Below are 21,170 nucleotides of genomic sequence, written 5' to 3' on the forward strand. Positions count from 1 at the left end.
AAATTTGAGTTTCATTTGTATGGTAGCCCCACCTCTTAGTGGGGGGAGGGGTTTCTAACCAGCACTAAAACCTTTCCTGGCCCCAAAAAACCTCTACATGCATATTTTCATGCCGATAGGCTCAGTAGTTTTCGATTCTATAAGGAACATACGGACAGACAGACAGACAGAAATCCTTCTTTATAGGTATAGATATTGAGTATAGTTAGTTTCTATCAGTGCCACAAATCCCACAGAACATGTGTATTAGATGCAAACATTCGGTGAAAGCTTATTTTGTAAATGAACTTTCTTAATAATTGTGACAAAAAAATCTTCTGGTGAAGCGAAACTGAGACCCATGTAAGAAAACTTATTATTACGCTCAAAAATCACGTTGATTTACAGGAAAAATAGTAACATTCTGATGGATAATGAAATTATTTAGCCGATATTGTAGTCAAATTACATTTAACATAACAAACCACCGAGAAACTACGAAGTGTGCCGTAATCGGGTGATGTGTAACAATTAGCAAATTACCCTGATGATACATAACAAAGAAAAGGTAAACAAGAATGCTTTTTTCTGTTTTCTAGTAGTAAAAGACATCGCTGACAGTTTGCACCAATTATGCCACCGTATGTAGTAGGGCCATTACAAATATTTTATAAAGTTTTTGTCCTTCCGGTGTTGGGCCACTGAAAGGGGGGGGGGGGCGAAAAAAAACAAAGAGATTTTTTAATCGACCAAAAAAAGTTGAATTTAAGCATTTTTACTTAAAGTTTGAACGTGAAAACCAAATCTATTCTTGCTTTTAATATATACGTTATTATTTTCCATGCAACAATCTACGAAAAAAGACAAAAACGAAAGAAAAAATTTTCGGCCGATTTTCGGAAATTCCGTTGTTCGAATTTCCATTTCTGTTAGAAGCATTAACTCAACTCGTACACGCATTTTTCGAGTTTTTGAGGCTGTAGAACCAACAGACAATTGATTTTATGAAAATAAAATTATCTTATATCCTACAAATTATTTTTTTGTCCCCCGATTTTTCAAGCCAAGATTTTCCAAAGGGGGGGCGGGTGGTGGTAGATGTGACGAAAACTTTTGAAATTGTTTGCAACGGCCTAAAAAAATAAAAAGAAAATTCTGTATCGTAAACGAAAAACTTGTACCGCAATTAACGAATTCTCGGTAGGAAAAAAATTTAAAAACATTTTCAGGTGGACAAAACAAAAGAATTGAAAAACGCTTGTTGAATAATCTACCAATCATTTTTCATTTACCATTTGTCATTTTCTTTTTGATCTGTTACTCAAGTGTTCTGGATATTTACAATGTACCTTGAACCTCCAATGAATCACATCCCCATACAAATTTCAAGTTAAGTTTTCTCAAAAATGTTCCATAGGCTACACCTATACGAGCAATGCAGATTAAAAATGTCTGATTTTTTTTATTTCTGGGATTAAATTTTGAAAAAATAACGTTGCGATAATGCAATGGAGGCGCATGATGTTGTGTTTTATCTGAAAAACAAACCAGAATTTTTCTGCTACTTCTTTGCTGAAAATATCCTCTTTTTACTAAAACTCGGAACGAGTGCGAAAATAGGAATAACATTGGTCTATTTATAGAACAAAATTATTAACAAAATGTTGCTTTACAGTTGCTGGTTACAGTTCGTAAATGACTTAATAATAGACACTGTCACGAAAGAACAGATTTATAATTTCCGGTCTGCGATTAAAGCATTTGATGGGTTATTTGAATACATAGGGTAACTAAACGCGGTCTTTTTTGTCCGAATGACACATTTCTTTTAATTTCAAACGTAATGGTAATTTGTAATGGTTCAAACGATTGGTGTGATAGTGACGTTTGTATTTCCATAGACAGTAGACCACCAGTTATTAGAGTACAATTACGAGGCTATTGCAACGATCCTACTGACTAGCAGCACCGCCTAGCTGAGATTTAAACATACAGCGACGGACTTGTTAGACCAGTATTGTACCTTGAAGTTAACCCATTTTGTATCCATTTTAAAACAATTACATTGCTATTACGGGTCTCCTACGAAAGGTTGAAAGCTACAAAGGGCTGAAAATCAGAAGGCTGAATATCACACAAGGCTGATCAGAAGATTATTTGTTGCCAAATATTACAGCTTCGTTAAAATAAATTAAACTTTAATCGAGTCAAAATGGATATATACAATGGAATAGTTCGAGTCATTGGATTTAACAGTTGGAGTTAAAAATTTCGACAACACGAACTTTTGGACGTTCGGACTCAACTAAGGGATAACTCTCTCTCTCTATCTCTCTCTCGTTTTATCTTATCTATCTCATTCTATCTTCTCTATCTCATTCTATCTTCTCTCTCTCATTCTATCTTCTCTCTTTCTCATTCTATTTTCTCTCTCATTCTATCTTCTCTCTCATTCTATGTTCTCTCTCTCATTCTATGTTCTCTCTCTCTCATTATATCTTCTCTCTCTCATTCCATGTACTCTCTCATTCTATGTTCTCTCTCATTCTATCTTCTCTCTCTCATTCTATCTCCTCTCTCTCATTCTATCTTCTCTCTCTCATTCCATGTACTCTCTCTCATTCTATCTTCTCTCTCTCTCATTCTATCTTTTCTCTCTCTCATTCTATCTTTTCTCTCTCTCATTCTATCTTCTCTCTCTGTGTCCCTCTCCTCTTCTTTCACTTTCTCTCTCGAACGATTTCTCTCTTTCTCGGTTTCCTGCACGATTTCTCTTTCTGTCTCTTCTCTATTTTACCTTATCCGTTATCTTTGTCTCTGGTTCTCATTCTATTTGTCTTCCGCGCACTCTCCCTTACTCTCTCATCAAAACCACCCCTTCCTTCCCCAAATCGCCACCTCACCTACTTACTTGTACCGTAAAGGTGATGAATGATCATTAATAAATTTCATAACGCAGATTTTTATGATTTTTAACATTCCTGACTCCGAACATACCGCTGTTTTGCACAGTGGGTTGCCGTCAAGTGCATTACGTAATTTATGAATAATCCTTTTCTATTATTAGCATTCTGGCTGTGAAACAAATTGGTTAGAGAATGATCTTTCATTAATACCAATCTACAGACAACATTCAAATTCAATGTGACTTCTTTTAAAAACACGCAAGAAGCAATGACCCTCAATTACTTCTTTGCGGGACACCTGTTTTGCTAGTGTATGGTAAAGGGACACACGAGCCAAGCTTCACGCGTAGTATGAGCTTAGCAATTTTATTAATTGAGTGCGTTCTTTAATTATAGTATTGAACACATAAGAGCGTTTAAAATTGCGTTGAGTTAACGTTTCTGATTTCTGATAGAATCCCTATCAATATGAAACAATTATTGTTTTTTATAAAGCTTTCCATTTGGTGGTAAACTCCAAAAAATAATCAGAATGCTTCGTTCTACCCCATGGATTTTTTCAAAATGTATTTTTCGCCAATTCTTGATCTTTCACGGAAATTTTCAGCCCGAAATTGCCTCGACCTGATGAGGAATCGAAACCGAAGAATCGAACTGTCGTAAGAGCTTAACTGACCGACATCGTTGACCACAGTGCCAAGGGGCTCTGTACATTGCTAATCTTCTAGTTGTAAAATTTTTACGAATGTTATTTTTCGTTCCTGAGTTATGGCGGGTAACCTAACGGAAAGATGGTGCAATGATTGGTTATTTTCGAGAGAAAATAGGTAAAAATTCATATTTGTCTGACGGTGGTCGTACAACAGTCGTGAGTAATTTTTAGCGAAATCAGACCCTATCTATTCTCCCTCTTCCTAATTTTTAAATTCATATTTAATAGTTGTCGGCTGGATTCGGCGCAAACCAGAATCATGCAAAAAGTTAGCTTGCAGAACTGGAAAATCAATTATTAAAATACCTATATATTGAAAAACTGAAAGCTTTGGTTTGGTGCACACCAGAAAAAATAGATTTTTACAAAACGACCTTTTTACGCAAAAACCAGTCCTGCTGCAAGCTGCCAACCCTATCCCGGCCGTGAAAGCTCTAATGGGAAAACACGGTCGTTCGGAAATCGTGACAAATGCAAAATCGAGGAAAAGTGTGTGTCTTATTCAACGAGACAAAAAAAACTAACAAAAGCACACAGCAATTGGGCAAACATTCACACCAACACCAATACTGTGTCTGCTGCTGCGAGTATAAAAATGGCTTTACTTTATCTAGGCTCCGGGTTTTATCAATTATTGACAACGGTGAAGCAGAACCGCAGCACAGCAGTCCGTAGGTCTCATTAATTATGCGTACAAATATGCGACATCAATATTTGAATACTGGGAGACACTGGATGGAACTGGAAGGAACGAGCTGAACCATAACCATACAGAACTGGGAAAACTGACTCACCAATACAATGATGCTGTGCCTTGGCAAAAACTTGCTGATTACTGTTGTTTCCTTTTGCTATCCTCCAGATAGTTCACTGGCTGGCTGTTGCTTCTTTTGGCGAAAGCTTTAGCGTCTTGTTGCTGGCACGCACACACGAACACAGTTTTATAGCGCAAAAAATAGCAGTTCACTCAACTATTATTGTAAACGATTTAAAAGCAAGCAAAGATAAGGATTTTCCCAAAAAAGGTTTTCGTCTTCTGTGGTTTTCACTGGGAAAAAATGTTTTTATGTTGACAGCCGAGTATCGTAGTTCAAATCCACGCGCGAAGGCTACTGTGATGCTAAATTCAAGCCGCAGACACGGAGCAATTCCAACTTCATAGGTACTATTTTCCACTCTTTAGTTCAATTGATAAGCCAAACCGAGGGGAAATTTCCGCAGGGGTTGTTGGGTTTCTAGGAAAATGTCGCCGCTTGTTGCTTGTGTCAAAATTTTCTTATTTCTACACCACTACCACCAGAACTACATAGTCACACGGTACACTGCAGGAAGCTCAAGCAACCGAAAGCCTACACTCTCTCATGCGAACACCGAAGAGTGACAGAAGAGGAGGATGTCAGTGTTTTTTCTCTGCTTTCGGAAAATCCTTCAACCATCGGTTTGGGGTGGAATGGGCAACAATGCGAAAATGGTATGTCCGAAAAACACAACAAGTGGCTGATTTGTTTTACGCGTTTGATGTTTTACTGTCTAACAGTGATGGGCTAGTCTTTCCTCGTAACCGAGGGTAAACTTACGATTTGTTATTGTGAACAAATAAACGCACAATATGGCGATAGCCTGAAATATTGTCTAGAGAAATGGAAAAACTCGTTTCACAGCAATTCTCGAATATGATTGACAGTTTCCAGCAGGCATCAGTACACTCATACACTAACACCCAACTTCAATTTCCTAGCCTAGAACATCAGCTAACAAAGCGTCACCAATACACTAGCACAACCGCGTAAAGGGATTGGGGTGGTTTTTCCACCCTCTTGAGCTGCTGCTGTTTTTGGTATATTAACAAAATATCGTCTTCACACTTTGACGAGTGATTTGGCAAATTATTTTGCGGACAAGCTATTTTTACCAGCTACCGCACACTATCGCTTCGAAGAGAACCCGGAAGTAGGCTGCTATACTCGGGCAATATTACCGGAGCCGTCCGGATTGTCGCGGAATGTCCAAACAAAATTTGCTTCGCGTTCCGCTGCTGCAAACACTACACACAACCTGTCCGTCTGTTTGGTTCACTACGTAAATCAATTCCCGGGAAAAACTATACACTTTCCGGCTACTGAAACACTTTTCGACGCAAGGTAAAAAGGCGCTCACTAAGGCGGAAAGAAAACCTGGAAGAAACGCGGCGAAACTAGACTTTCAGCGGATTTCGTGCACAGGTATCGTCGTTCGTAGTGGTTTGACAGGAGCAAAGCGTTTTCACATTTTTTTCCCTACACCCCCGATACGAGAATCTGCCAACCCTCGCGTCGCGTCGCCTCACCCACACGTCAATCCACCCCCTCGTATAGCTAGCTAGTTAGCTGCTGCTGCTAGCTAGCAAACCGACAGTTTAGTGCGAAAAACATCTATTTGCCTAGGCGCACTCTCCTGGCCTGTGCCTGCACTCACACAAGCGCACGTGCCTGACGGAAAAGCGTTTCCAATGGATTGAGGGGTGTGCCTGCGATTGGAAAGGTGGCTTTTTTTCGAGTAACAAACGCTTGTATAGCAGATGTTTTTTTATTGCGCAGGATGCTAGTGCGTACACAACACATGACGATTGTTTGTTGTGATAATCTTAATCACAACATTAATAAATCGATTAACAAACTTAGATAGGGCAAACAAAGCTGTCAAACAGTGTAGGGTATGTTGCTGTTTCGTCGTAATTGCCTATTCCCGTCATATTCAACACAAATTAGAAAGAAGAAAATGTCGACTAATCGTTTTAACTTCCGTCATTCATAAATGAAAATAACTAAGGCAAGGCATTGTCGTTATCCTACAGCCAAGCCAGGAAAACTTGCCTGACCTGCAGAAATTTTGCAGAATAAGATTTGTCATGCCGTCCTACACAAATAGATGCGCGTTAGCTTCGTAAACATTGTTGTGATTTTTAGTTCGGACGATGAAAAATTTTGATGGACGAATTTTAAAGCAGTACGACGAATTTAAGAAATAAAGTCAGTTGTGTAATTTCAATACTATGCTTTAATAGTCGCTTTTCAGTGATTTCAAAGTTCACGGATCGGAAGGTAATTGTGTTTTAGTCAAACCAGCACAAGAACTTTTGGAATATTCATTAACTCCATCCAACAAATGATGACAATTAGAATGGCTTTACTTACAACGACGGGAATTAGAAATAAACCCTACATAAAATTAATGTTTTTTAACGGCGTGAACTGAGTTGGGTGAAGCAAAACAATTGATTATTCTCAACTAGAATGGTTGTTACAAAGCGTATGTGGCAACCGATAGATGCCAAATTTTAGTCGTAAATAAGTTTCTGCAACTAGAAGTGCCAACAGTGTGCCGCTTGGGTTCTTCGCATATTCGAACTGAGCAGCAATGCAATGGAAGCAAACAGTTGCCATACGCAGACCGGCGTAATTTTACGAGTGCGTTTTTCCTTTATCTAAAAAAAATTCTACTGTACTAAAGAGTTCGAAAATGGTCGAAAAACAGGTTGATCCGAGGCCCGAGTCGCATATACTACTCGGTAGAGTTCGGCGAGCCTATCTGTGTGTATGTGTGTGTGCAGCTTCTTTTTAGTCGTCTGTTTCTCGGAGACGGCCGAACCGATTCGTCCGCTATTACTTCTGTTTGGAAGGTATCACAGTAGTATTTTCGGCCTGTTGCTAAATCCAGCCTATTTTCCTTTTCTTTCGGTAAATAAGTACGTCGCCGATAATATAAGTTTTTATAAACTTACTTTTTTCAGCTGTACCAGCACAATGTTATCAGATCATGGTCAAAATTACAAATTAACAATTGGCGTCCCGAGTGTCTTGTTGGTATTTCTAATGACTAATTACATGCAAAATTACAAGCATTCCTTAGTGATAAAGGACAAAACTAAATAGCACACAATATGTCTTCGATTGAGACCACCCAAAAACATCTGCACCCTGGATAAGACAATTCGCAAAAAAATCATTCAGTTCTCGTTTCAAGTACCCCCTTGTGTAACCGTCTTCAGCTACAAGAAACACTATGAAGCAGAAAATTGTTAAAAGCAGCTATCATGTGTTCTGTCCGAGTATATCACTAAAGCAAACACCCAATTTGCAACCATTCGAGCAGTTTCATACAGTCACAATCCCACCCCGCTACCGAGCAGCAACATTCGAGTTGAGCAGCTTGGCTACAGGCAGCAACAGCAGAGAGCGTTGGATGACAAGAAAGTTCTCGCTTTCACTTTCCCACTTGTGCAACGTTTCTCTTACTGAAGCTGAAAATAGCGCTTAATACCTGCAATACAGCAATTGGAGGCCTGGTGCCAAGTAGGGGTACTACGCTGTTCCGTTAATGAAACATTCTTTGGCGCACGTGCTAATAACGTCAAATAATGTATTTGTTTGTATTGGACTGTTAACGTTAAGTAATTATAATTATGATGCCTCGCATTTGACCAATTCAATGTTTTCTATGAAATGGTGTTGGCAATCTACAGATTGTGATCTAAATACTAAATCTGTCACAATAAATATGATTTTACGTCATCGAAATTTCGTATGAAAATTTAAAGTAACAAAATTTTTCGTTGTATTAATCCATAAATATGTTCAAAAGCCAGATTTAATTACGCGTCTCCGAGTTGGTTTCGATAAGTGTGTCTATAAAATCAAACCGATGTTCGCTTCAAGCATAACAGTTTGTCCAAAATAACATAATGATAAACGTTATTTACGTGTATTCCTTTGCGCAAAATGTTTTGACATTAAATGCACACACCAACACATAACAAGCACCGGTTACTCTTAAGATATTTTAACATAAAGCAATGCTGGTTATCGTTTCTTAGAATCCCTAATTCGAAATTCAAACATATCATTTATAACATATTACATTGGAAAGCTGTTGATTAATTAATTGTTTAAATACGACGCAAAGCTAAATATATAAAAGTGATCGTATGTTCCACCATAACTCCGGAACGCCTGGACCGTTCTTCGCCAAAGTGATGCCAGGTTTTGCTGAAGAAAAATCCGTAGTTTTACTATTTGTTTTTATCACAGAAGAAAGCGTTATAATTTTACATTAAACTAAGAGGCAAAATTTAATCAAATTTTTAGTTTAAATGAAAATTTAACCGAAATTTGTGCTTCATTTCAAGATTGGTTTGATTGAAGTGCTTATTATTTTTGCTTAAAAGTGTAAACAAATTTCGTTATGTATAGTTTTTGATATACTAGAGTTCCTTTTAACACGGATAAACCAACTTTCATTCCACCTAGATATATCTTGCACAAAATGTGAAAATGTTTTATCGTACAGGTATTCTTGATTGATATTTTAGAGTCAGTGTGTTATGAACGTATTTTGATTAAACCTATTTGAAGCAAATTAATACTTTTTTGAATCAAATCAGTTTATGACACATTTCAAATTTTCCCTTATTGAAGGACGCATACTCTCGACTTTCGTCATTCGCTTTTTGTCTATGTTTTCCGTATTTCATTTTCATTTTGAGTTGTTTGGTTTTTATCTTCTGTCTTTAATTTTTCGTCCTCCTATTGTTATTGTGTACTTCGTCGCCTTTTGCTGACGGTTTCATGTCAATCTTTGCTTATTTATTAAATTTGATTATAGTCACTTTAACAGCTTAGGTCTTTCGCGACTTCTGCAGGATTGAGATTTGAACCCGCGTTCACCACACCGAGATTGACCGCTCGTTGTTTAGTTTTGTTGTCTCTCATTCTTTCAATGTTTGTTAGTCGGATTTTTAGCATTTTTGCATCGTCTTTTTGTCTCTTTTCAGCCATTTGTTGCCATTTTTATCGTATTTTGTAGCGTTTTCGGTTTGATGGCGAAGTCATTTGTAGTCATCGTTGACATTTCTAGTTGCGGTTTTGCGGTCTTTTTATTGTTTCTTCATTGCGTTTTCTGCATCCGTTTATAGTCTCTTCGTCGTTTTGTATTGTTCTTTTTTCTTACATTTTTTATTGCCTTTATGGCGTTTTTCGATATTTTTCTGATGTATATTCGCCATTTTTTTCGCCTTTTGTATTTTTACCGTCTTTTCGTCTACTGGTCTTCACTTCTTCGTCATTAGTCCGTTGTCATCTTTTTGTTGCGTTTTCTCGTCTTCGCCTCTTTGTCATTTCTATGTCATACTTTTATTGGCTTTTCATGGCCACCTTTCTCTTATATTATGGTCGCTTGTTTTCGAGAGCTTCTTGTTGTTTTTTATTGCTAAAATAGCGTCTTTTCATTGACGTTTTGCCGTCTTATCTTCGTTTTTTGTCATCCTTTCATCATCTTTCGTCGTTGTTTGTGGTCAAGATAACAAAAATATAGTATATTATTTGTCTTTTCGTAGCTGTTTTTTCGTCTTTATGACGTATATTCACCATCTATTTGTGTGTCCTTTTTGCATCTTTTATCGTTTGTATGACACGTTTTAAACGTAACACTGCGGTTTTTGTCACTGTTTTGGCGTCTTTTCATCGTATTTTTACGTTAATTTCATTAGATTTGTGTCGTCTTTTCACCAACCTTTCATCGCATTTTGGCATTTCATCGCATTTTGGCAATCTTTTTATGACTATTCCGTCATCGTATCATCATATTATTGTCATCTTACCGCTGTCTTCTCGTCGTCTCTTTGTTCTCTTTTATACGTATTTTAGTCATCTTTCCATCGCCTTTTGAAGGCTTAGGAAGAGAAAAATAATTTGAAAATGCAAAAGGATTTTGTATCAATTTAACAAAAAATATTGTAGACTCAAGGCTAACCTAAATATTTTTTTGATTCTAACTGGTTGACCTTTTAGTTCAACAATAAGCTTTGTTATTTCTAAAAATACCAGTTTCTATAAAAAAAATTGTAGAATCAAAAATAAGTATTTTTGGGTTTATAGTAGAAGCAAAAGGAATATTAATTCAGTCTGAAAAATATTTTTTTGACTGAACAATATGATGTAAGTTGAACTTAACAACAGATATTGTTGTTTCTAACTATCATCATTTTTCTGCTGGATTAATTCTGTAAATTTCAAAAGCAGTTTCTTTGGTTGAAACAAAAATTAAATCTGTGTTCCGATTACCAAGAAGAATACAGTGAATACATTTTTAAAAACCGACCGCCTGTTTTGGGTCCAGAAACTGCTTCCAAAATTGGGCTTAAAGTTAATGACTGCTCATTTCCCGTTGAATATAACAAGATCATAGAGTACGTTAATACATAAAGAATAAAACTATGTTTGGGATATTTTTCATTGCATGTAACGTACTCGTGATCTTTGCAACTAAATCAAACTTTTAACCTTTTTCATAAAATTTATAAAAATCCGTAAATATGAGCACTTGATCCGTAGGTCCGTAGAAAGTTCATAAATCCGTAGAACTACGGATAAATCCGTAGATCTGGCATCACTACAAACCTGGCATACATGTTCATTGACATAACGGAATTAGCACTGCCTTTCTTTTGCATTTGAACCGAGAGCTAGGTATGGGCAAATGATGGGCAAATGATCCGGTTTACAAGAAAGAGCGTTCTTCAAACGTAGCCGGAGGTGTCATGAAGTTTGGTTCGTGAATCGTAATTTACCGAACTGTCGGACTGTCAACCGAGCCGTGAACCATGAGCCGCTCATTTGAATCTGTTCACGACAACAAGTGAACCGTTCAAAACCGCTCACACAGGTTACAAGTAGCTGGGTAACGAGGGTGGGGGTCTGCAAGGAGGAAGGAGGCTTCACAGAGCGGGGAGGTCAAATTAAGAAAAAAAGTGTTTTTCTTCTATTATGGATTTTGGATTAAGAAAAACGGGCGCATGATTGGCTACCGGACAACAGGGACCGAGTTGATCAAGGGGAACTGAGTGCACGATGTATAAGTATGTTCCGCCATAACTCTTGAAGGCATGGACGGTTCTCCATCAAACTTGGCATACACGTTCCCTGGCATCGAAGAATCAGCAGGGTTGAAAAAAGTGCTTTATTTGTGTTGCATTATACGAATTTCTGAACTGATAACAGATGTCCATGTGGGTAGGAGACAAAAAAGGTGTCTGAAAAGCTGTGACCATTGATAAAGAGGAAGGTTAAATAAGGAAAAAAGCTTTGTTTCTCTTTCTTTATAGGGGCAAAAAGAGGAACCTGATAAGCGAGGAGGAGCTTTAAATGAGGAAAGACAGATGCACAGATAACAGATGCCAAGTAACTGGGAAATAAAGGTACCCCATGGAAGATGGGGCACTCAGCTAGTTCGCTATAAAAGTGTATCAGTTATTATTGTACTAAATATTGCAAAAATATTACTACTTCAACACTTAATTTTTTCCGAGAAACTCTATGAAGATGTCAGTGTTGCGAAGCCCAACAACGATTGTTCAACGGAAAATTACAACGATACTGGGCGGATGGCAAAGAATGTCTTTTGAAGCATTGCTGCGGCCCTCGCTTCTGAACATACCAACTACCAAACGAAATAAAATATTAAAAATCTTTATTTTATACATTGCATATGTCTGTAGAGCTAGTGGTACAATTAACATTGATGAATTATCTTTCTATTTAAGTTGCGAATATGAAAATTAAAATTTGTACATATTTTTTTATGTAAATAAACACAAAAAAAAAGCCCACACTCGTGTGGTCTAATGTTCTTACACACGCCTACTCATTCTAACGAACACGCCGGCCCAAGGATCCCTTTCGGACTCTCGCTCTTATTTATTTATGCACTGCAACGAGTTTTTGCTAGTGTGTGTGTTTAGCTAACAGCTACAGACGTCGCTCTCGTTCGTCGTTGCAGCCTGAGCTGCTGATATCAGCTGTTCGCGACGGCTCGCACTCCCGTCCGTGAATAGAATCGAGGGCGAAAATGAAGAAGAAAAGAAAAAGTTATGCAAAATTTGCATCCCAGTGCTCCACCAGCCCTACGGGCAGCTGATTCCTCATGAGTTTTTTGACTCACGAATAAGCTATGCAGGAAGTGTGTGGGTAGCAGAATGTCTGCACACAGCAACGGCGACTGTATCTTTTACGCCTGCGTATGCGCGCGTAAAACGTTTCGACTAACTATTCAAGTTATAACGGTAGTCTTTACAATAATAAACGGACGAAACTGTAGAAGAAAGTAATGAAACAAAAGGTATTGATAATGTCTCCAATGTGAGACAAGACGTGAAGGAGAAAGAACGGAAAACTAGATAAAAGGGATCAACGCTTACTACGTTTGTATAACGATTATTCTGCTTACCCCAACTGGAAGATCCACAGATCGCACCAAGCTATAATGGGAGTCAACTGTAACCGGACTCGAACCCAACTTTCCCCCAGGTCTTGTAGATTTAATAGCATTGAGATCCAGAGCTGGTCATTCTAACCTCAATTTTTGTCTCCATGTGGTTGGACTCGGCCCCGTAGATGGGTAACTACTTACCCGAAACCGGTCGGCAAAAAGGTAATTTTTATACTTTGTAAGAACAAAAAGTAAAGTGTCCAAGGCATTTAAGAGATAAATAACGGGTTTTAACAAAGGTTCCTTTCACCAATAGGTGGAAAAAATCGGAGTTTTCTTTGCTGTGGGTATGAAATGGGGAAGGCAACTAGGAAAGAGGATATCTCTAACCATCCCAAGCCTCCACCTAGCGCCTTCACGTGGCCATACCGGGAAATACTCCAATTTGTATAATTGAGTAGTGAAGCTAGAAGGCGCCGGGTCGTGTGGTTTTCAATTCCTGATCTGTACTATACTACAAACATTGAACCACACAACTTTATTTTTAAGTGTTATATTATTTAACCTAATATATTTAGTAGTTGACGTCTTTAATATATTTTCATAGAGCGAAATAAGGCTCTATATCCTTGGCCAGGCTCTGGCCCCGATGGTCCGGAGTGTCACTTAACATTTAAATGAAGATACGCACAATGTTGTACATTGTATTGTAAATATAATATACGTACGGTACGTGGACGCGTGGACCTCCCATGCTTTCTTGCTTCCCCTTGATTGAAAGGAGTTTAATGGAATTAGATATTATTTTTGGTACCAGTTGATTCCTTGGAATTCTTTCTGCAGTACATGCTGCGCAGTTGGCCTGGGAGGAAAATTTCAAGATGCTTTCAAGAATTGGCTGCTTTAGTATAAGATTAGAAACACTTCCGATAGTTACTTTAGGGCTATAACTGTCGGCACCGATGCTAGATAGACATTTAAAAAATGCGCCTAATATTACACAAATAAAAAACAGTCTATATGAAGCAAACGGTTTCAATGGCACGACATGAAATATTTTATGATCCACTTGAAAGCAAGTCGACTTTTGGCTAGAGAAGAATGCTGCATTGTTATTTACTGCCATACGGAACAATTTAATCTCAACCACAATGGCAGTTGGCCGACCCCGGCAGGACTTAAGTGAATTTTAATTAAAACTACAACAAAATTTCATTAAATAGTACCTGTTCTGATGATGCAGCCACAAGACGAGCCGATCAAAACAGGAATATAGGGCGCTGTAGAGATACATGGATCGAAAGATTGACTGGCTGTCCGCAGGGGAAAGAAACTTTTAATTGAATTTTCTTCATTCATTGAGTTTTTTTTCTGCCCCAGCTTTTGCTTAGCCTGTAGTGATTATTAAACCAGTTAAATTTCGTATCCCACTAATTAAACATTGACGAATATCCGCCTGATGGATGCTTTTCAGATTTCGAGTTTTAGTACCGAGCGATAAAGAAAACAATCTTTCCAAAAAGCAACAATTTTCGACGGTTAGCTGATAAATTATGCAAGGGCTTTCGCTTTTCATTCGTGCGGAGGATTTAACTTCTACAATGTAGGTAGGAACGACGATGATTATGTAGCACATCCTTACATCCATATTCTATCACTGGAAAATTCGACTTTGGGCAAACATTATTCGTGCCTATTTGCACACTAATCGCTTACACGTACGCTGGTAGTTATAGAGCCATAGGAGCAAGCAGCCACTGACGCACACAAGCGGCAGCAATTAATAATTCAGAATCATAATTTCCGCTTCACCGTTTCGGATAATGTGTACTCCAGTTTTCTGACTGAGCTACAACGGGGTGGGTGAATCTGTAGCCCACCCACTCAAAGGATGAGAGCATTTTCGGATTTTGAAGTTCCGAAATCCTCCCTCCACTTCTGCCGAATGGATGGATAATGGCTTACAGCGAATCTGGTTCGAAAAAGGAGTTACTAATCCTTCTCTACCCATCACCGTCACACAATCAACCAAGCCAGATCAGTACATCAATTGCAGCGGAAAGATGAAATTGCAGCAATTTGGGCGTAATAATCCCTTTTCTTTGGGCCCGGAGATGTAGCTCTGGGGAATCAATTTGGAAATTGCACACGTTCATTGCATTCATACATATCGGTCGAAAGGAACCCATTGAATTTCATCTTGCTCCACCCGAACTAAACCGATCAACCCCACATCTAATTGCCTGGTGAAAATTTCGAAGTTGTGGAAATCCTCCTACGGCTACTAAAATCCATACGAAGCAGCAGCAGCAGTACATACATTAGTGATTCTTTTCACCCATTTCGAGTCGCGCATTGCCTACGGCATGTAAACTATACGGTGTGACCGGACCCAGATGTGCCACGGAAGAAAGGTTCCGGTCGTCAAAATTCATGTTTTTGCCTGCAAGCTGGGTGTTATTCATCAGACGTCGTCAGTCAGAGTTTCGCTTCGTGAATTGTCGATAGCAGCACACAAACATATTCTCGATACGATCTGCAGAAAATTTTGACAAAGAAAATTTTGGTTCAAGTTCATTTCATCTGGGAAAATATGTGCCTTCGAAGCTAGTAAAAATCTTCAAACATAAAAAAGCCGCTGGCTCCAGAGAGGATCGAACTCACGACCTTCGCGTTATTAGCACGACGCTCTAACCAACTGAGCTATGGAGCCGGATTGGGCATATATTGTTTTGTTTCCAGTTGCAATTTTTATGTAATGTTTTACGAAAGTCAACCAAAATGTCAAAATGAATTGATGAATGAATTTGATGAAACCCTTTGCAAGCCGTAGGACTCCGTGGCGCAACGGTAGCGCGTCTGACTCCAGATCAGAAGGTTGCGTGTTCAAATCACGTCGGGGTCATGGAAAGCAAACGCTTGACTCAGCAACTTTTTTATCTAGTGGTCGTAAAAACTGCTTACCTGCTGCTTGCTGCTTACCAACTAACAAGTTAGAGCAGTTTTAAAATTTATTTTATTTTTACTTCGTTATTTTATAGGCCTAATAGTTCACTTGAGCAGAATCCGAAAATATCATCAAAATATATGAATATTTATCTTTTACATTCTTTTCCAGTATTTCAAGTATTATTTTTTGTTGAAGAAATAAAAGCACTCTTGACTTTTCTAACTGTTACGAAGAGAATCTGCTGATCAATCAGAGTAGTAACTTGATATTTTGAGCTGTGTTTCAAACTACTTCTATCTTTTCTGTGGTAGTTAAATACACCGAATACATTAGAGCATGGGAAGGTATTTTAAGCATGCTTCTAATTATTGGGCCTTCTCCGTTTCCGTGTTGTTTGAGCTTGAGGAGAACCAATTTGTCACCACGAAACGAAAGTGCAAGAATAGTAGAATTGGTAAGAATTAGTGACTGTTTTCCTCCCAGGGTTATGGAGAACAGAGGGTAGGCCCAAAATAGAACTAGGCTGAAGAACCAGTGCCGTACCCTACATAGATTCTTGTAAACGGTTGCTGTCTATTCATTATAGACAAAAGAAATCTTACATACGACGAAGTGAAGTTTTCGTATGACTAATTCCCGTTGGAAGATGAAAATTTGTTTTACTAAGAAATGAAGTTTCCAATAATAAAATTTATGAAGCAGTTGCAGATATAATTCTTACGACGAAGAGGGTCTGCCACCCTAGATTAGATGAACTTCGAAAATAAATTGATGCTTCGTTATTTTCATATTCATAATCATATGAGCATTTTTATTGAATGTGACATTACACGGCACAAAATGAATTGCATTCTAGAGTGTGTGTGTGCGTATTGTAGTATTGTGTATTGTACTAATTGTATTCACTCTTGTGCCATGGAAATTTTGAACATAAAAAAGCTGGCTCCAGAGAGGATCGAACTCACGACCTTCGCGTTATTAGCACGACGCTCTAACCAACTGAGCTATGGAGCCATGTTGAAATATTGTTTTTATCTGCCCACTAGAGTAAGTTATAGGTAATGCCTTCATTACCTTGGCACATAAGCCAAGGCTATTATGAAAGCTCTCAGCACGCCGTAGGACTCCGTGGCGCAACGGTAGCGCGTCTGACTCCAGATCAGAAGGTTGCGTGTTCAAATCACGTCGGGGTCAGGAAAAAAACTTTTCTCAGCAACTTTTTTACGACTGTTAGAATACTTTGAAATATAACGAAACAATAGTGCTAAGTTGCTTACAAACCAACTAGTTTTAAATTTAAATTTATTTTTTTTAACTTCTGTGCCTTTTAAAAATATATAGGGTACTAGCTGACCCGACAAACTTCCTGTAATAATTAACCTGTGTTGTACATAAATCATGAATCTCGGATGATCTTTGTCACAATCTCGAGTTTTGCAAGCCCCCCAGTGGGCGGCGCTTCCAACGGCGGGTCACCGGCAACACTCGCGACCGTCTCGTCCTGAATGATCTATGTGTTACTATAGATAGTTTTTGTGGTCTTGTATTGACTAATGTTTTATGGAAGAGTCTCGAATTTCTCGAGTTCGATTAGTTTTTGAGTTTCGCAAAAATTTCTGTTTTATTTGTATGAGAGTCCATATCCCCCTACCACAGGGGTGAGAGGTCTCTAACTATCGTAAAATAAATTCAAGACTCCAAAATCTCCCACATGCCAAGTTTGGTTCCATTTGATTGATTAGTTCTCGAGATAAGAGGAAATTTGCATTTCATTTGTATGGAAGCTCACCCTCTTAAAGGGGAGATGGGCCATAACTCGCTTTCTAAAGAAGAGAGGGGTCTCAATTCACCATAGAAAAAAATCTTGCGTCCAAAACCACTTACATGTCAAATTTGGTTCCATTTGCTTGATTAGTTCTCGAGTTATGAGGAAATTTGTTTTTCATTTGTATAGGAGCCCCCCCTCTTAAAGTGGGGAAATCCATAGAAAACATACCATAGAAAATATTCTTGCCTACAAAAACACCCACATGATAAATTTGGTTCCATTTGCTTGATTAGTTCTAGAGTTATGAGGAAATTTGTATTTCGTTTGTATGAGAGCCCCCCCTCTTAAAAAGGTAAGGGGTCCTAATTCATCATAGAAAAAATGGTTGCCTCCAAAAACACTCACATGCCAGATATGGTTCCATTTGCTTGATTAGTTCTCGAATTATGAGGAAATTTGTATTTCATTTGTGTAGAAGCACCCCCTCTTAAAGTTGGGAGGGGTCCTAATTCACCATAGAAAATATTTTTGCCTCCAGAAACCTCCACATGCCAAATTTGATTCTATTTGCTTGATTAGTTCTCGAGTTATGAGGAAATTTGAATTTCATTTGTATAGGAGCCCCCCTCCTAAAGTGGGTAGGGGTCCCAATTCATCATAGAAAAAATTTTTGTCTTCAAAAACATCCACATGCCAAATTTGGTTCCATTTGCTTAATTACTTCTCGAGTTATGAGGAAAATTGTGTTTCTTTGGTACAGGAGCCCCCCCTCCTAAAGTGGGGAGGGGTCCTAATTTACTATAGAAAATATTCTTGCCCTCGAAAACCTTCACATGCCAAATTTGGTTCCATTTGTTTGATTAGTTCTCGAGTTATGAGGAAATTTGTATGGAAGCCCCCCCTTTTAAAGAGGAGAGGAGTTATAATTCCCCTTAAAAAGAGGGGAGGGGTCTCAATTTACCATAGAATAAATTCTTGTCACCGAAAACACCCACATGCCAAATTTTGTTGTATTTGCTTGATTAGTTGTCGAGTTATGCAGAAATTTGTTTCATTTGTATGGGAGCCCCCCCCCCTCTTAGTGGGGGGAGAGGTTTCTAACCATCACTAAAACCTTTCCTGGCCCCAAAAAACCTCTACATGCATATTTTCATGCCGATTGGTTCAGTAGTTTTCGATTCTATAAGGAACATACGGACAGACAGACAGACAGACAGACAGAAATCCTTCTTTATAGGTATAGATGTTGCCACATCGTCGTAATTGCCTATTCCCGTCCTATCCAACACAAATTATTAAAAATATCAGAATTTTTATGACACACAATGCAAAACTAGTTATTCCCTAATATTTTAGTTAGTTGTCTATCATACGCGATCAATCAAAGTGAGCTGAGATCCATTTAAATGCTTTTTATCATTAAAGAAGTCCTACCAGCCAAATTTCCTATGTTTTTTGTGCGACAAAGAAGACAATGTCGACTAATCGTTTTAATTTCCGTCATTCATAAATGAAAATAACTCACGCAAGGCATTGTCGTTATTTTACAGCCAGGAAAACTTGCCTGACCTGCAGAAATTTTGCAGAATAACCTTTTGTCATGCCGTCCTACACAAATACTTGCGCGTTAGCTTCGTAAACGTTATTGTGATTTTTAGTTCGGACGATGAAAAATTTTGATGGACGGATTTTAAAACGGTACGACGAATTTAAGAAATAAAGTCAGTTGCGTAATTTCAATAATATGCTTTAATAATCGCTTTTCAGTGATTTCAAAGTTCACGGATCGGAAGGTAAGTGTGTTTTAGTCAAATCAGCACAAGAACTTTTGGAGTATTCATTAAATCCATCCAACGAATGAAAATTAGAATGGCTTTACTTAGTACGACGAGAATTAGAAAAAAACCCTATATAGAAGTGAACGATGTTTGTATATTCCGGCGTAACTCCAGAATGCCTTGACCGTTCTTCACCAAACTTGGCACACATATTCCCTGACATAAAGGAATCAGTACTGAGGGATTGACAAAAGGGGAGAGTAGGTTTCTTATAAGGGGGAGTGGTTCCTAACAAGGGGGCGAGCGGCATAACTCCAGAACGCCTTAACCGTTCTCCATCGTCAAGATTGGTTTGGTTTGACCACATAATTCCTTGTAATAGGGGAATCAACAAGGTGGAATTCACAAAAAGGGCGGTGTGCTTCCCAAGGAAGGGGGGAGCGGGTTAGCTCCACAACGTTTCGACCATTCACCACCTCCTAACTTGGCACATATATTCCTTGATATAAGGAAATCAACAATATGGAGCTGAAAAAAGGGGCGGGGAGATTCCTAAGGAAGGAGGAACGTGTTAGCACCAGAACGTTTTGCAGCGGGGTGGTGTTGCTGCTAAATTACATACATTGTCCATGTCCCACTCATCAGTTTTGGTACCTTTGGTACTGGGACCTACTTAAAGGTTGATTCGTTTTAAAAGAACTGAAACTAATTAAAAAGCAATTAAACACAGCCTTTTAGTTACAAATTAAAATATTATTATTTAAATGGTTTAAAGGGTTTAGCATCCATAGATGCTTAGTTCGCAAAATTTTGACAATTACACACCCCTGACGTTTTGACGGGGGAGGCTATGGAGAGCCTCTATTTTCATAGACTAGTGGCGATTTTGAATTGAGTCACGGTAATCGGTATTCGAACGAGTACTAAAATCTCTTCACCTTTCTAGCATAAAAAAGCTGGCTCCAGAGAGGATCGAACTCACGACCTTCGCGTTATTAGCACGACGCTCTAACCAACTGAGCTATGGAGCCTTGTTAAAACAATGTGCTTTTCTTCCCACCAGCCATTAATGGGAGACCCCATAATTACTCGAAAGCCAATGCAAATGCCAAGGTTATGCTCAAAGCCTTTAGCAAACCGTAGGACTCCGTGGCGCAACGGTAGCGCGTCTGACTCCAGATCAGAAGGTTGCGTGTTCAAATCACGTCGGGGTCAGGGAAACCGCTTGACTCTTAGTACAGCATTTTTTTACGACTAACAGAAAAGCATAATACCTGTGTCATATTGTTGCACAATTATGAAAAAGTTTTTTTGTCAGTGCAAGTGACGAGCATTTCGAAAACATTTTCGCGAGATCGAATATAGATAAATATTAATTTCAATTCTGTTACTTTTGAGGAACAATTTATTACTTTTTTGTAATATGAACGTGTCTTGGAGCACAGTTTGGAAGCTTGAGCTTGACCGATGATTGGCTTAATTATGTACATTACTTAAGTTTCTAGTATCAAATATTAGAATCATTTAGAGCCAAAACAGGGGGTTATCAGAACCCGTAATTAGCAGCATAGCATAAGCATAGGATACCGCCCGTGTGCGTTATTGACCAGGACCGATGAAAATTGCAAAATGATGGCTGGAAAAAGCTTACTTGGGACAGCACGCTATTTTTCATTGTGCAACCTTATCAGGTCCCAGCATGCTGATCAATACCGACGCCGGCCACGTCCGAATGCGGGTCCTGGTGGGATGGAAAGGAATGTTAGTCCAATACTTGTTGCTACTAAAGACCAGGGAATCCTCTGCATCTTCACAAGTATTTCGGGAAAGGAATTGT

General features: G+C 38.5%; 6 non-coding genes across 6 annotated transcripts; 3 read left to right on the plus strand and 3 right to left on the minus strand.

Annotated features, from left to right (window-relative positions):
- Window positions 1–15,476: 15,476 nt before the first annotated feature.
- On the minus strand, window positions 15,477–15,550 carry Trnai-aau (transfer RNA isoleucine (anticodon AAU)). The gene has a single exon. It is a non-coding gene; the product is annotated as a tRNA-Ile (tRNA).
- Window positions 15,551–15,670: 120 nt separating this feature from the next.
- On the plus strand, window positions 15,671–15,742 carry Trnaw-cca (transfer RNA tryptophan (anticodon CCA)). Its single transcript has one exon. It is a non-coding gene; the product is annotated as a tRNA-Trp (tRNA).
- A 985-nt stretch (window positions 15,743–16,727) lies between these two features.
- Trnai-aau (transfer RNA isoleucine (anticodon AAU)) lies at window positions 16,728–16,801 on the minus strand. The gene has a single exon. It is a non-coding gene; the product is annotated as a tRNA-Ile (tRNA).
- Window positions 16,802–16,909: 108 nt separating this feature from the next.
- On the plus strand, window positions 16,910–16,981 carry Trnaw-cca (transfer RNA tryptophan (anticodon CCA)). Its single transcript has one exon. It is a non-coding gene; the product is annotated as a tRNA-Trp (tRNA).
- A 3,309-nt stretch (window positions 16,982–20,290) lies between these two features.
- Window positions 20,291–20,364, minus strand: Trnai-aau (transfer RNA isoleucine (anticodon AAU)). The gene has a single exon. It is a non-coding gene; the product is annotated as a tRNA-Ile (tRNA).
- A 112-nt stretch (window positions 20,365–20,476) lies between these two features.
- Trnaw-cca (transfer RNA tryptophan (anticodon CCA)) lies at window positions 20,477–20,548 on the plus strand. Its single transcript has one exon. It is a non-coding gene; the product is annotated as a tRNA-Trp (tRNA).
- Window positions 20,549–21,170: the final 622 nt, after the last annotated feature.

Source organism: Sabethes cyaneus, chromosome 1 (genome assembly GCF_943734655.1).
Source record: "Sabethes cyaneus chromosome 1, idSabCyanKW18_F2, whole genome shotgun sequence".
NCBI lineage: Eukaryota > Metazoa > Arthropoda > Insecta > Diptera > Culicidae > Sabethes > Sabethes cyaneus.